We start from the raw sequence: 17,846 nt of genomic DNA on the forward strand, positions 1-17,846 counted from the left end.
GGCATTTAAAGCTTTTCATAAACTAGACTCTACCAAACTTGCCAGTTTTATTCCCTGTGTCATGCTATGATCCCCTAGCTACACATGATACTCCATCTCTAGCTCCCGTGCTTGTGAATCAGTTATCCTGAATGCCGAAAACTCTCCCACTTTATTTAATCTCCTAGCTTTACCTCTAAAGGAGCTAGATGTCACACTAAGCAGATAAGCAGCATGACAGATAGAATAGTGGACTTTGATTTAGAAGAACTGAATTCAAAGCTCACTTTAAGACACATGAGCTGGGAGACTGTAGACAAGAGACAATCTTTCTCAATTTTAATTTCCTCATCTATAAAATGGGAATAATAATTGCAACTACCCCCCAGAGTTGTTATGAGAATCAAATATGATAATATAGGTAAAGCACTTTGTAAACCTGGAAATATTTTATAAGTGCTAATTGTTATGTTTATTAACTTCTCTAGCTTCTTTCAAGTCTCTGTTCAAATTCTACTTTCTGCAAGAACTTTCTTGGTCTGCTAGAGGGTAGTGACCGCCCCTCTGACTATATCCAATTTACTTAAATAGACAAGCAGATGGTGCCCTAGAGATTTTGATATATAATTAGTAGGAAAGGTAGGTATACTCTGCTGCCTACTCTAAATTTGGGGAAAGTATTTTTCAATGAATTCAGAAAGAATATAGGTTTGGTTCCACAATCTAAAGTTTTAGCAGGTAAAGCCACATAAAGTTGGAAAGTTCTCAGAAAGAAAATCTGATTTTAAAATTCTGATGAAGAAGAAAAGAGGGAGCAGTCTAGGGAGATAGATGTGAATGCACATAGAACTTATTGACTAACAGATTTTTTTAGCAAGGGAATCCAGAGCAAGTGATTGAAGATGATTGGGTTGCAAAAGCAAAGAAGTAAAGTGTAAGTAAGGTGGTAGAAATGTTTAAGCTCAAAATGAGCTCGGACTGACAATTTATGCAAGACAAAAGAGTGAATGAAATTAAAGCTTAAAAAAGTCTGTATAAAATGACTGCATATGGTGGATGACAGGCAGGAGGTAGTAGCTACACCAGATTAAATTTACCAAGGAAGCTACTGAATTGTACTTGGGCATTTTTTCATCTAATTCTGGATTGTCTTTAAATTTATACATGCAGATCTTAAAATTTAAGTGGCACGGTCAGGAAGACCCAAGTACAGATCTATCTAACCTTAGACATGTACTAGCTGTATGACACTATGCAAGTTACTTAACCCAAGTTTGCCTCAGTTTCCTCATCTCTAAAAGGAATTGGGGAAGAAAATGGCAAACTACTCCGGTATCTATGCCAAGAAAACTCCACAAACAGGGACAGGAAGAGTCAGACATGATTGGTACAACTGAACAACAACAGATTTTTTTTTAATTTAACAACAGATCTTAAAATTTAATGAGTGGTAAAAAGGCTACCAAAATTATTAACCAAAATCTACCTTTTTAGGGAAAAATTGAAATATGTAGCCATACATACTGTTTATAATCTGAGACTTATTATCTACATCTATTGAAAGTTCAATTTCACTGCCAGACTCAAAATTACCACTTGGTGATAGCTACCCATAATTTCAGGCACAATACCTAGGAGGAAGTAAATAGACCGAAAAAATTGTGTGTAAAGACAAACATCACCACTCAATACTTTAATGCTCTTTGCTATATTTTTCAGTTTACTCTTTGATCAGTTTCTCCATTTATAAAATGAAAGGATTAGACTAGATCCTTTTTCAAGGTCACTTATCATTCTAATGACTCAGAGTCAGGAAGACTTGAGTTTGACTCAGGCATTTATTAACTGTGTTACCCTGGGCAAGTCGCTTAACCTCTTTTTGATTCAGTTTTCTCATCTGTAAAAGGGAGATAATAATATAATCTAGCTCCAGAGTTGTTTTAATGATCAAATCAATTAATAAGTGCAATGTGATTTGAAAACATTAAAGCATTCTATAAAATGCTAGCTTTTCTATGAACCTATGATAACATGAAAAATAAAAGTACTAAGACATTTTATTTGTGAAAGACTCTTCAGTCCATCCAAGTATTCTTAACGAAAAAAATATTTTTTGCTGCTTTTGAAGATTTTGGCATTGGTGGTCTTAGGACAAAAGAAATTTAACACAGTAATATGGCATAACGCCTTGGACCATTAAGCAGGAAATCTTGAAAAAGCCATTATATCTCACTGAATAATGCTGCCAATAAACTTCTAGTATCTCACACAGACTGTACACATACTTGTTTAAAGGAATATGGTCTAACTTCTAAGGCTTTAAGTTGGTGCAGTATGTGAAAATAATATCATCTAAGACTACCTTGAGAATTTTTTCTATGCATGAAAATAAATCTGAGCTCCAGCTTCTTAACCAGCAATGACATGGAAATGGAGGCCAGGATAATTAATAGGGAAAGAGAAGATTTCAGACAGTACAGAAAAACAGAATGTAAGCAAAAATAAAAATGGAATGGACTCCCTTATAATGAGAAAACAAGAGATAGTATCAAGGATAGTCTAGGAAAAAACTGGAATAAATATATCACATGTGGATTTGGAAAGAATGAAACATCCCCTAATCTTTTCTCTATAATTTCTCATGAAATATCTAAATGTTGAATCACGATGTAAAATTTGGTTATATGTTTGTGCCTTAATGCATTGTAGTCCATTATTCAATCAATCCATAAGCACTGATAAAGGGCCAAATACTACTTGCTTCTTTCCCAAATCTGATTCCAACTATTAGAGGACAAATACTTCTATTTCATCCTACCCCCACTAGACAGCAATGACATTACTATAATCTACCAGGAACCGCTGCTCCAATTTTATAGATTTGCTAAATTATAATATTGAATGTTGTACAACTAGAAAACAGTTCATTCTTCTACCCCACTTACAGTAAATATGTTTATTTTTTTATTGAAGCTATTTTTAAGAGGAGGGGGAAATCTATGCCACTGTTTTACCTCCAAATCCTCTCATGGTTTAAAAGTAGTTTCAACTATCATCTTTGAGGTAATCTGAAAAATTTATAAATTCATTTTAATCTATTTTAAATGAAGACCCTCCGAGATTTTGGCCTGTAAATCTTTCTTTGAATGATTAGTGATTGATAATGAAACTCTAGACATGTTCATGTGAAGTCTATTGAGTTTAGCTAGATGGTTTTAAAGCATTGGAAGAAACTGTTTAATTTCATTACTGGGGGTGGGAGTATTGGGACAGTAAGTTGTAAAATGGAAGTTAAAAAGATGTGGAACAAATACAACCAAGAAGAAGGAGTCAGGTTGGGCTTACAGAGCATACACAAGGTTTCCATTCTTCTACAATATATCACAAAATGGTAGAAAGCGAATGAAGAAATTAAGGGCCCAATTGGACGAAAGCTTAACATGATTCCTCCTCATTTTGGAAACAATAACACAAAGAATAAGAGAGAATTACCACCCAAAAAATCAACGAAAAAGCAAATTTAAATAGCCTACTCTATAAGGTTAAACTTGCGAAAAGAGCTTGAGGCTTCCTCTGGGTAAGAGATAAGTAAGAAACAAGGGCTGTATAAATTAAATGTTAAGATATGCAGAGAATATTTTAAAAACACACAAATGCTTGCTGAAGTATTAGCATGCTTATTAGCAAAGTCTAAAGCAAAAGCTCTCTGTGCCTAGGGACAAACCAACTAATATCCCAGAGACTCATTGTCAGATTGGCCAAAGAATAATGAATTTTCCAGGCTTCAGTAATTCTGAAAGCCCATCTAACTAAGACTTTGATATAACTGCTTTTATTTGTAATATTTTGTATTTTTATGCATTAAAAAAAACATTATTCTGATAATGGGTCCAGAGACTTGATCATACTGCCCCAAAAATCATGACACAAAAAGGGTGAATGACTCCTAGCAGGAGGTGATTTCTGAGATTTCCTAGTTCTTAGAGTGTGTGATTTTGATGGATATGATCTAAGTACAACTCCCGAGAAAAAAACTGATAAATAAAAATATGCAAGACATAGTTGTATAAATACATATTTTTTGTCAAATGATATCTTTTCTAGTGCAGGGAGGGACAGAAGAGGGATGATATCTGGGAATTTCAATGTAACAAACAAATAAATGAAGAAAAAATAATATGCATATTTTTACAAGCACTTGCTTTGTAAAGTCACTTTTATTCTCAAAGATGTATACCTACCAAGATACAATATCATCTTTTTGGAAATAAAGACAAGGTCTTTTTTTATCATTTTATTCCCCAAAATACCAATATGCCTTGCATATAATAGACACTTGATAAATGTTAGTTGAATTATATCAATAGATCTATCGAAAGTATCCCTCAGAAAAAATCTTAGTCTCTGCTCCTATTGCTGGTTACCTCTTCCCTTTAGGGAGTTTCTGATCAAAACCTCTATTAGAGAAATGCCCAATTATCCATTATTTCTCTTAAAGAGAAAGAAAGAGAGATTAAGAAAACTCTTTTAACACTCCAGCTCTGTTCCTAACTCTATCAACTTTCCCAGCTGCTTCCTCACCCTAGAGATGCCCTTAATGGCTCCCATCTTCCAATGGTGAATTCCTACTTTCCACTTGAGAAAGTACCTGGCTAGTCTATGCCTACTTTTCTTGAGTCTCTAATTCCTAGCTCAATAGCACCAACCCTGTCCCCATAGTACCTACTCTTTTCCTAACTTTTTTCCCTTTTCATCTCCCTTTTAGAATTTAAGTTCCTTGAGAATAGGAATTCTTTTATTTTTGTTGTATTCTCAGTACTTAGCAAAGTTCCTGGCACATAGTGAGCACTTAAATGTCTTATCCATCCATCCAACTATCTATCTATGCATAAACAATTTTGAATGTTGAACTTATGAAATGAATTCAAATCTCTGCTCTGTCATTCATTAACTGTATGACTCTAGGCAAGTCATTTATCCTTTCCTCCCATAGTTCCCCTAACTAAATAGAAATAATAGGGGGAAAATACCTGTAGTCTCTCTCATGTATGTTCTAATAAAAGTACTCTATAAATCTTAAAATACTATAGAACCATGAGTTGTTATTGTTCATATAATCTTATAGTCAAGGAAGACCTTTTGTGATCATATGGGCCAAACTCCTTGTTTTACAGATGTGAAAACTGAGACCCAAAGAACTTAAGTGATTGGCCTAAAATATAGTAGTTTGTGAAAGAGGTATAACTAGGAAGGTCAGTACTCCTTTTTTCACTTAGAAAGATCTATTTAATACAGGATCTATTACATCCAAAAGATGTATCTATTTTTTAAAAGGCAACTACCTGAAAAAAAGATGATAGGGAATTCAATCCTCCATCTCAACATTGCCTTGAACAAGTTCTTTTTATCTTAATTAGCTGCAGCTTAATAAGTCACAAAGATACAATTGCAGATATTCTTAGCAAGGAAGGTCAATGCTAACATTATGAAGAGTAGACCTTAATGATGTCACAAATGTTTACAAAAGCATGATATTTTCACCCGTTTTTTGCATACTTTCCATATTTAGCAATTATGCTGAGAGCAAAAAATAAAATCAGCAATGTCAAAGTTATAGGTTATATACTTTTTTTATTTTTATCTAAATATTCCCAAAGAATGATCTAATTTAGGTCATCTTTTTCTGGTCCTGCATTCATTTACAAAGCTGAAGTGAGGATAAACTGTCAAAAAAGCTGTGCTGTAGCAGGAAAAAAGAACTGGGTTGGGAGTCAAAGGATGTGGGTTTGAGTCTCAATTTTGCCATCACCTAACTGTGTAATTGAGCAATTTACTTGTTACAGAAATTGTCAGAAAATCCATTGATCCAGAAGTTCTGTCAATCATACAATCAACTACACAGAGGGCAATGATAACAGAGCTTATTATACTCAAAGTGTAGACTTCCCTGAACTAAACCAGCCAGTTCCATTATATAGGTTTGAGTTATATAAACAGGATGGGCACAATAGCATTTCAAAGAGTGAAAAAGGGGAAATAAAGATTTTCAGATTTAAAAAAAAAAACAAATGGCAGGAAAGGAAGATCTATATAAGCTAAAACAGGAAAATAGATAACAGCAGACCTGAGCTGATAAGCTTGCTTTCACAATTTTCATTTCCTACCTGATGTGCTGTCTTAAGTAAATAGCCATAAGAAAGTTAAGCCAGATATTCTCTTATCACACTTCCATCTCTGTGAACTCTCACTTTTCTCATGAGAAATAAAAGGGTTGGGCTACATCATCTCTAGTGTCCTTTCCCATCTAATACCTGAAATATGAAGGCTATAATCAATTGTCAAAAGGTCTGAGTAGTGATAATTAATTAAGGAAATTAAGAGCCTTCCAATTCTTTGGAAGGATGATTGAAAGTAAATTCAAGGAAGGTAATTTTCCTTGCTCAGAAAGCAAATAAATGTATTAAAATACCTTTATAGTTGAACATGAATCACACATTCTATGCAGCTCAGTGAAAATAGTGGTCAGAGTACTGGACTTAGAAGTCACAAAAACCAGAGTTCAAATCCTGCCTCAGATACTTACCAATTGTATGAGTATAGGCCAAGATGCCTAACCTCTCTAAGCCTCAGTTTCCTCATATGTAAATGAGGAATAATTGCAGCTACCTCACAAGGTTGTTGTGAAGACCAAATGAAATAATATATGTAAAGTGTTTTATGAATGCTGCCTATTATTATTATTCTTTACTTGGAGGGAAAATATAGCCACTATTTTCATTTAGCTTAGTCAGGGATAAGACCCCAAAACAAACTGTTACATATCAATTATATATTGATAATAAAGTAAGACATTATCCAATAGGATTTCTCCATAAGGAAAATAGAATTGAATTTTTTTAAAAACCTCCTCATCCTAGACTTCCTTCCCCTTTCTATTCCTGGACATCAAGCCTTTAATCAAGTCATCATGCATTTATTAAATGTCTACTTTGTGCCAGGAACTGCACTAAATGTTGAAATACCAAAAAAAAAAAAAAGGCAATAACCACCCCTTTCAAGAAGTTCACATTCTAATAGGAGGAGAAAACATGCAAACAACTTTGTACCAATAAGACATGTGGAAGAAGAGTAGAGATTTTCTCAGAGAAAAGGTACTAACATTAAAGGGGACAAGGAGAAGCTTCTTTGAGAGAAGGCAGCATTTGATAGAAGGTGGAATTTGAAGGCAGCTAAGGAAGTCAGGAAAAGGGAGAGAATATGAGTGAAAATTCAAGATGGAGTATCTTGTTGAGGGACAGCAAGGGGATCTAAATCATTGAATAAATCATTGAATATATATACACACACGTATATATATATATATATATATATGCATATGGTGTAAAAAGATTGTAGATATGAGGCTTGGAATGGGGGAGGTTTGCAAAGACCTTAAAAGCCAAACAAAAATTTTTATAGCTGATTTTGGACACAATTGGGAACCACTGGAGGTTACTGAGTAGAAAAATGACATGACCAGACATGGCCTTTAGGAATATTGCTTTGATAGTGATTTTTATCCACATTTTAATCCGAAGGGGAAAATGATTTGAAGGATCTAAAATAAGTCAGTGGTCAAAGCAACTCAACAATCTTCATTTTTGCTCCATAATCAAACAGAACTCTAATCATTCAATTTTTACAGAAAAAACTTTAATCTACATGAAATATTTTCATAAAAAGAAGCTCCATCTAAAGTAAAGACAACATGCAAGAGAAGAAAAAAATACTTTCTCACAAGAAGTAATGGATGGAATGGATTATCATGAAAGGCAATTTATCTATCTAGAGTGGAGTGTTGAAAATGAGGTTTGCACCTGATGAGAAGTCTGAAGAGGCATGCTAAAAAAAATAGGAAGAAGAAATTGAGAAAACTTCTTATCCATGATGATGATCTTTTCCCATCCCCTCCCCCTCAATATTCCCCACTGTGGTGATGAAGCCAGGGGTTTCATTTTTAGCCTCAATCAGAGTTGTGCCATCTTTTAAGGAAGTCATTTGGGACGTCCACAGCTCCTTCCAATCAAGCTCCCCACTCAAAAGTAAAAAATGTGTGGCTTTCACTGAGGACCATTTTGATTCTGGTCACAGCTGAACGGAAGTCAATGCTCTTGTTGTAAGAAGAAAGAATGGAAACAAACCCTCTAACTGGGGCTAACTGAGTGGTTTTCTTCAAAAAATGAAAGTACTTTCATTTGGAGTCAGTTCAGTCTCTCACTCAAAGCCTATTTTACAGGCTTGAAAGGAAGTTGAAAATTTAATAATTTAGGGGCTTCTATTGGTCTTTCCTATTTTAAAATGTGAATCCTCTGAAGAGAAAGGAAATAAAATCATCCACTTTACCACCTGCCATTCTCTTAACTGCTATGTAATCCTGGGCAAGTCATCAATTCTCTGAGCTTATTCCTTGATATATACAATGAGGATGAGATCACTTGTTGCTATTCAACCTCTCTGGCACTATTCTTCATCCCAGAGTTGTGAGGAAAGAAAACCTTAAAGTGCTTTATAAATGAGTTTTAAGTATTATCACTCCTGTTGCTGTTATCTCTAGCAGGTTACAAATTGTGCATCTGATGATTAATTATATTGGCTGGAATTCAAGTCAATGAAACAGACCAGATGCATCTGAGCCTTTACAAATCCATAGGGCTTAGTTTGCTGGCTTTTTGAGGTGAAAATGGGCTAATGTCATAAAATCATTTCACTAACTTCCTAATGAGAGAATGCTATTATGAGCACTGACTTCTTCAGGCACCCTAAACCAATCATGATCAAATCAGTTTTAATCACCAAGCATTTATTAAGCTCCCACTATATGTCTGACACTGGGGATACAAGTACAAAAGAATAGAATAATCCCTACACACAAGGAGCTGCATTATAACAGAGAACTTGTAGAAACAAGCTATCCTTTAGTCTATCAAGTTGTATTCACTTCTATACACTTAAAATAAGAAACTCAATGAATATTAATTAAACACTAAAGAGTGCAATGCTAGGCATTTGGAAGGAAGGGGAAGGAAAGGGACAGCTCTATTTTACTCTGTACCATATCTAGAATACTTTACCACTTCTGAGCATCACATTTTAGGAAAAGATGTATCTGAACCTTTGATTTCTTCGGCATAAGGGACTCTCAGGAATGGAATTTTCTCTATCAAAGGAGGTTGGCACCTTTTCTGAAACGTATAGTGTTGCACAGTTACCTAGATTAAATAAACATTTGTTAAGCACTTACGATGAGCCAGACATGGTGCTAAGTGCTGGAGATATAAAAATAGGCAAAAGACAGTCCTTGACTTTATAAAGCTTCCGGACTAACAGTGAGGAAGAGATCACTTAATTGTAAATTAAATGATTTGTCCTTGGCCAAAAAGCGAATTTACATTAGAATCAGAATTGGAACCCAGTTCTTCCTAATTTTGAGGCCAGCTCTCTATCCACTATGCAATCCTGCCACATTTACTTTAGAATGAATATCATCCTAAAATAAAAGACAAGTCTTCTGCCTTCAAATTTAACGTGCTTTCCATTGAAAGGGCAAGGTACTATGAACAAGACAACACAAGAAATGTATAAGTTGGAGACATAAAAAGGCAAAATGAACCCACTATATAAAAAGTGTATATTAAATGCCAAATGAATGGATAAGCAGCAAGCACTGTAGGAATACCTGGAGCAAGGGAGAGAACTCACTGTGTGGATAGAGTAGCTGGAATGGAGAAGCCTCTTGGTAGAGTGGACAAAACACTGGGTCTTGGAATCAGGAGAACTGATTCAAATCCTCCTTGCTCCCTGTGATTGCACTCCCTCTTCACCCACGTCCAATTGATTCTCAAGTACCTTCCTCTCTACCTCTGTCTCTCATCTAGACCCTCTTCTCTAATATTTGACCATCAGAGCACAGGCTCTCATCAGCTCATGTCTGGCCCTTTGCAAAAGCCTTTTGCCTCAAGACTCTCCACTCTGAGTGATCTTCCTAGAACGTAGGTCTCTGACAATGGCATATCCCCAACTTCCCCCTTTCAGTGAACTCCAAAAGGGTCCCTGACTGCCCCCATGATTAAATGTGGAATCTTCTACTTGGCTTCAAACCTCTTTATAATCTGGTCTATTTCTGCCTTTATGGTCTTTTTATGCCTTACTACCCTCAACATTCTGTGATCCAGTGACACTGGCCTCATAGTTCCTCCCAAAGGATGCTGCACACTCCCTACTCTGTCCACTTTCACTACCTACATCTCAAGTCTGGAATGCTATCCATCTCATCCCTGCCTCCTGGCTTCCTTGGCCCCCAGTCTAAGCTAAAATCATACCTTCTGTGGGAAGCCTTTCCCAAACCTCTTGAATGCTGGGACCTTCACTTAGAGATCATGTGCCATTTATCTTTTTTGCACATAGTTGCTTGCTTCTGCCAAGGTATGATCTCCCTGAGGGCAGGGAATGTTTTTAACTTCTCCTTATATCTGGAGAATTTAGCACTTCCCTAGTACATAGTAATTGTTTAATAAGTGTTTGTTGACTTGACAGCTGTAGACCATGGACAAGTCAAATTCTTTCTGGTTCCCCTTATGTAAAAGGGTACTAAATGCTCTGTTTGGCATTCAAAGCTCTTCACAGCCTTGTCCCCTCCTTTTTTTCCAATCTTCTTACACCTTATCCCCAGCATATACTCTTTGAGCCAGTTACACTGACCTACTTGCTATTCACAAAAATGATACTCTATCTTTCAGCTCTTGGCATTTTCTCTGGGTGTCCCTAAACCTGGAATGCTCTCTGCCCTCCACTATGACTATTGACCTCCCTGGCTACCTTTAAGTTAAAATAAAATCCTATTTCTACAGGAAGCCTTCCCCAACCCATCTTAATTCCCAGTGCCTTCCCTTTTTAAATCATTTCCTATTCATCTTATATATAGCTTGCATATATATACATATACATATATATGTATATGTTTGCTTTTGTCTCCCCATTAGATTGTAAGTTCCTTGAGGATAGGGAATGTCTTTTGCCTCTCTCTATATCCCTAGCACTTGGGATAGTGACACACACACATTGTAGGTGCTTAATAAATGTTTCCTGGTTCATTGATTGAGGTACTACCTACCTCAAAGAGGGGTCATGAAGAGCTCACATTGTAAACCTTAAAGTATTGTATTGTCACAGTCAGAAGAATGGCATGACCAAAGGTATAGTGGCAAAAATGAGTCTGTAAGAGGATAGTGAGTAGATTAGTAGTAAAATACAGGGAGGACAATAAGTTGGCAGAGTTAAAAATAGGACTGGAGTGATAGGTTAGGGCCAGATTGTGTATGGTCTTAAATGAAAATCTGAGACTTTCTAAAATGGGGATAGTAATATCATATTTATTTAACATCAAGGAATTGGACCAGATGACCTCACTGTGTTATCATCCCAGCCTAGGATTACAAGGTTGAATTGAATAACATCTAAAGTCTGTTCTGGCTGCAATATAGTCCAAACATGTATGAGTTAGGAGGTCATGCTAATAATTCTAAGCAGCAGACTCTAATATTGTTCCCTGGGTTTGAGAAATTCTCACTCATTTTCTCAATTCGACAAAAAAGAGTGTCCTCACCTTTTAAAATCATCTTTAGGGCAGTGTTTATAATTTTTATATTATTTTTAATTTCTTTTTTGTTTTTGTTTCACTACCTGCTCCTCAACTACACACACACACACACACACACACACACACACACACACACACACATTCTACATATATTGAGAAGACTAGGAGTATTTCCTATTCTGAGTAATGAGACTCTAACTTGGAATTGGAATCAGAAAATATGTCACCTACCTCTTGGGTCAGTTCTACTGGAAGCTCAGTTTTCTCTTTGGAAAACTGGAAGGAGTAATACAATCGGAGGCAACTGTGTAATTGTTAAAATTCTGAATTTGAAGTCGGAGGACCTACAGTTGAATCTTCACTCTACTATTCATTACCTATTTGATCATGAAGCTGTTTACTCTTTTGTAAAATAATCTATTAGATGATTTCCAAGATTCCCTCCAGGTCTCAATCCACAATCCTAGAAAGGAGACTAGAATAGTGAGGATTCTTAAAACCAAGTTAAAAAAAGACTGACTAGCTTAAGGGACTAGAATATCTGGTATAGAGAAGTTGGAGGGGTGGAGCCCTTTTCAAATATTTCAAGGATTATCGGACAAAAAAAATAAGTTAAAATTGTTCTGCTGAACTCCAAAAGCAAAAAACATGGGAGGTATTCAGTTCCTTATACTTGGAAACTTAGGAGAAGCAGGGTGATCATTTGTGTAGAAAGAAATCTCCAATGTGGGTTGATTTAAATACTCTTTGAGATCTCTTCCAATTTTGAGATAATGTCATTTTATTGAAAGGCATAATAAATAAAACATAAATAATAAATGTAAATAAATACATAGCTATAACAGAGATAGCTATAACCGAATAAATTAAAATATGTAAATATAGATTAAGCTATTATAAAATCTCTCCAAAATTCAGCATATACACATCATTTTCATACATAACATATATGTATGTCTATATAACATATGCAGCTCTTTACCAAATTAAAGTTTAAGGATAGTATAGAAAACTTATCTTGTCCTTTAAAAGGTTGCTGGTTCCTAGACAAGACCATTGTTTTGGCCTTTATACTCTCCTGGTTGAATCATTTAAAATGAGAGATTGACTTTTTTTTTACTATTTTCATGCCCTAGACTAAAGGACCACATTTTTTTCAGTTTCAGTCATTGGTTTCTCCCCTTTTGAGCATCAATTTCTTTGATGGCTACTTCACCTCTAATTTACAAAATTAGCTCAAGCTAGAAAATTGCTTTACGAGAGTATAAGGCTCGTGTTATCTCCTAGGAGAAGAAAAAAGGCACTTCTATCCAGTAGAAAATAAATCATAATCTCAGCAATAAGTATGAGTTGTGGCTAAGGAAAAATGATGGCCTGAAAATATCATAACCAGGAACAAGACTTGCATTAATTCATGGTAATGTTGACAAAGAAATATGGAAGTCATTGAAGAAGTAACTTTGGATTAGAGGAATCAGTGCCGTGTATCTGGAGACAGACTCCCTGAGTCAAGAGCCCCAACCCTGCCATCGACCTTCAACTCTCTAAATCTTAAGAAACAGTTAACAGTTATTTCTCTCATAGTAAATCTTTGCTTTCTTAGCTAAAAACTGAGAATATAACAAGATTTTCCCAATCTAGTCATAGCATTATTGTGAAGATTAAATCAGATGACATATATAAAATGCTTTTGAGAATCCAATGTCATCTAATCAACCCAAGTTTATTAACTTCTTAATTATATGGCAGTTTCTGAGTTAAATGTTGAGGATACAAAGATAAAAATGGAATAGTCCTCCAGAAGTTTATATTCTATCAGGGGAGTAGCATAGGCATATATAAGTATACACAGTATGGTCAAGGTCAAAGAATCATCTCATCTTTGACCATCAAAAGGTTCCAAATTTTTAAGGATCCAATATGAAGCAAAATAGCAAGTGATTCTACCAATAACTGCCTCAATTTTCTTTACCAATGGTCCATGCTGCCTTGAGACCTTGTACATTGTGGGCCTTGATTAAGTCTTCATTCTGAACTTCTCATATGGGGTGAAGAGTCCTCAATAAATCCCTGGGGTCAATGAACATTGTAGCAAACCCTATAATTCAATATGGGTGGTTTAGAGCAAGCATAGGCACAATAGCACATGGAGATATTTGTAGGACTGAAATAAGACCCCCATCTGTGGAGGAATATGCTAGGATGGAATGATCTCCTATTAGGTCTTACATACCTCATCAAAGCTACCAGATCTCAAAGGTGCCTAAAGAAATTAAAGTGAAATCAATTAGTAATATTGATTGAACTGGCCAACAGGTGAATTGGCAAAGATCATGCTTAAGTCGATAGTAACCCTGGTTCACGATCATGGGCAACAATTTAAACAAACTTCAGCTTCTATACCACACATGAATTTAGTTTGATTTTATGAACTTTTCTAGTGCCTTCTTTTAGCCATGATGAAAAGACAAACTGGATGGCAAAGTTATTCAGCCCTTAGTATACAGAAAATAACATGACTTGGAATCAGAGGTTGTTGTTGCTCTTGAGTTGTTTTTCAGTCATGTCTGACTCTTCATAACCTTATTTGGGGTTTTCTTGATAAAGATTCTGAAGTGGTTTACCTTTTCCTTCTCCAGCTCATTTTACAGATGAAGAACTGAGGCAAACAGGGATAAGAGACCTCCTCTGGATCACATAACTAGTTAATGTCTGAAGCTGGAGTTAAAATCAGGAAGATGAGTCTTCCTGATTCAAGACTGAACCCTCTCTATTAGGCCACCTCACTGCGCAAAATAAGAGGACATGGGCTCAAATACTGGCTCTCCTACCTACTACCTATGTGACCTTATAAAAATCACTATAGCACATTGGGTCTCAGTTTCATGTAAAATGAGGGCATCTGTTTGAATTCTGTACCCTTTCTCCTCTTCACTACAGTTCTAAATCCTAAGATCTTAGAATTAACAAAATGAAAATGTCAAAAAAAATCAGGAGGATGAGGTATTCTAGAGTAGTAGCAATCTTATCTAGGTAGGTGTTTGAAATACATATATTGAGAGCAAATTATTTAAGAAGTCATAATCATAATGCAATCTTTCCACTGAAACTTTTCATTTTCCTTATCACCAATTATCCTACATTCACTATTTTCTATATTTATGCATATTTAGAGAGAGATGATTAAGAGGTCACAATGGAAAAAATGTTGCCTGGGGCAAAGCAATTTATAATAGATTTTATTTCGTGTCTGTTAGCAGAAGCTGGTGGGCACCTCTATGTGAAGTAGATAGAGGATTAAGCCTGATTTCAAATCTGGCCTCAGATGCTTACTAGCTATGTGACCTTGTTTGCCTCAGTCTCCCTATATTTAAAGGAAATTGGAGAAGGAAATGGCAAACAGCTCCAGAATCTTTGCCAAGAAAATCCCAAATGGGGTCATGAAAACTGAACACCACGGAAATGACTAAACAATAACAACCAAAAGCTCTGAAGACATTCAAAAACAATGCAGGCAACTGTCTTAAATGATCAACAAAATTTTATGTTATTTCTGAAATGATTTTTTAATGATATAAAAATTTCTGGTAGATTTTTTTCTAAGAAAAAACTCTTATTTAATGAGTAACTTCAGTCCTGTCTAAGAATTAGACAAAGTTTGAAGACAAACTGATGAAAAGTAATTGCTTTAGGAAATTATGGGCCTTCTATATGGAATGGATTTTTCATGTTCAAATGATTCTTCATTTAGATAGTGTAGAATTGTCCTTTAACTTATGCTGATAAGCTAATAAGAACTGGAGAGGCAGTGTATGATTCAATGGTAAGACAACATTATTTGGAGTCAGAGGATCTGGGTTCAAATTCCAGATTTTCTACTTACTATGTGATTGTGGAAAAATTACTTCATTTTTCTAGACCTAATTTTTCTTCATCTGTCAAAAGAGAAAACTGAGGCTAAATGTTTTCTTTTTTTAAAACTCTTACCTTCTATCTTAGAATCAATACTAAGTATTAGTTTCAAGGCAGGAAAGTGGTAAGAGGGTTAAGTGACTTGCCTAGGGTCACACAGTTAGGACATGTCTGAGACCAGACTTGAAGCCGGTACCTCCCATCTCTTGATCAGGCTCTCCATCCACTGAGTTACCTAAATCTATATTCTGTAAATATGCAGATATACTGAAGGGAATAAAGAAAAAAAGTCACAAAATTTTCATTCATTCAACAAATATTTATTGAGGGACTATTATATCAAGGTTATATGACAGGCACTGTACAAAATACAAAGAAGAGTAAGATCCTACTATCCAGGGAATTTTAATCAATTAAACCTAAGCAATTAAATAATTTCAGTATTAAGAAGATCATAAAACATGTGAACAAGAAAGGGTTTTGAGATTACTTGTTAAAATCCTTTCATTTGTAAATAAGGAAGCAAAGTCATAGAGAAGTAAAGGATCATAGTTTTGAAGGTTTAGAGCTGAAAGGGAATTTAGAAGTCAAGTAATCTAATCCCTTATTTACAGAAGAAGAAACGGAGGCAAAGAACTTGTTAAAGGGTAGAAAGAGAGTATCAGAGTCAGGATTTAACCCAGGTCTTCTGATTCCAAATCTAATGTCTGGTTTTTTAGCTTGTGCCACACTTGTCCAAGATCACCCAGTTAGTTACAAGGTAATGGTAGGAAAATCAAATTATAGTTAACATGTTACACTTGGAGTCAAAAAGATCATCTGCATTCTACCTGCCTGGGATAGCTATGGGCACCCTCTTTTAAATCCTCACAGGGGCCATATAGCATAGCCTTTTGCCATCAATCTATCCCCCCCACCCACATATTACTGGTCTGTGGCATTCTAGCAGACTTTATTATTTAAGGTTTTAACTGCAGTGAGGTAAACAGTAGATGGAATAAATTCCCAAATAAGTCAGTTAAACAAAAGTTGCTTAAATTTTGCAGATCTACCAAATGATAGTCTTTTTGTTAGTGATGACATTAATTTTCATAAATGCATGGAGCTTACCCACTTTACTCCAGTCTAAAAGCATAATTCCTTTCCACTTAATTGCTATCGCTGAAACTGACATTAGATTTGCCCCAGGAATAGTCATTATTTTCCTTTGTGGCAGATGTCCACATGCTTCCCAAAGACCTATAAACCTTTTTTTTTCCACTGGCAGCTCATTAGTACACTCAACATGCTATAAAAATATATCATTTCCAAGAATAATTTATTTTTAAAAGGTTCCAAACCACTTCCTCTTGCAATGTTTTTGAAGAGGTAAAAAAAAAAAACCAAGACTCGATTCAGTTAATTTAGAGCTTAATTAAAATGCTTTTTTTCTAGATTTTTAACTGTAGCAACTCTGGAACTTAGAAATCTTTAGATACCTTAAAAGAATAAAGCCATCTGTTCTCTCCTTTCTCTGCAGTTTGTAGCCCAGCCTGGCACATAATACTTCCCCAGAGTCACACATAACACAAGGGAATACAAATCCAGACCCACCAGAAGAGTCACCAAGGAAGCAGATCTTTGCAGAATCACTGCCCCATTTTTAAGGAATCTTACTTGGCTGCCTTTTCTTCCCTTTTTGAAGGACAACCAGTACTGGGGAAAAGGTATAATGATCCAGTATTTAAACAACAGCCAAGAAGGCTTGTTTCTCTGAGTTTATGTGCTAGTTCAGACATCTTTAGTATGGAAGGCGATTACTTCCTTTATCACAGCAAATGACAGCAATTGATGCTCATAACTTGACTGCCTTGTCTTTCTGATTCTATCCCCATCATCACCACCATCATCTGACCCTCTTTCCTCTGACCCTACTTATACTTTAGGGAAAATGTTCTAGCCCTTCAAGGTCAAAAGAATCTTATTCTCTTAGGATGTGCTACCAAGTTAATCCCATTGCTCATCAAAGAAATCATCACCCTAAAACTCATACATACAGAGAAGGCAAGAAAGAAAAAAGTCATCAATTGTTCATTCATTCAATAAATATTTATTGAGAGTCATTGAGATATTGAGAGCATGCAAGGCTGTATGATAGGCACTGTACAAAATACAAAGAAAAGTAAGACCCTACCCTCAAAGGAGTGCTCTTAGATTGCTCATAGCAAGAGAACTACTCAAAGTTACTAGTATTGTTAAAGGTTTATAGTTGGGCACCAAGCCAGACCGTATGCATGAATAAAGTGCCATATACCGCATTCCCCTAGTATTCTTGTTTGTC

At 35.5% G+C, this 17,846-nt stretch overlaps 1 protein-coding gene across 1 annotated transcript in view; it reads right to left on the reverse strand.

The window, feature by feature from the left end:
- SH3GL2 (SH3 domain containing GRB2 like 2, endophilin A1) overlaps positions 1-17,846 on the reverse strand; it is a 54,126-nt gene that overhangs the window by 22,485 nt on the left and 13,795 nt on the right. The window lies entirely within an intron of this gene.

Source organism: Gracilinanus agilis, chromosome 1 (genome assembly GCF_016433145.1).
Source record: "Gracilinanus agilis isolate LMUSP501 chromosome 1, AgileGrace, whole genome shotgun sequence".
NCBI lineage: Eukaryota > Metazoa > Chordata > Mammalia > Didelphimorphia > Didelphidae > Gracilinanus > Gracilinanus agilis.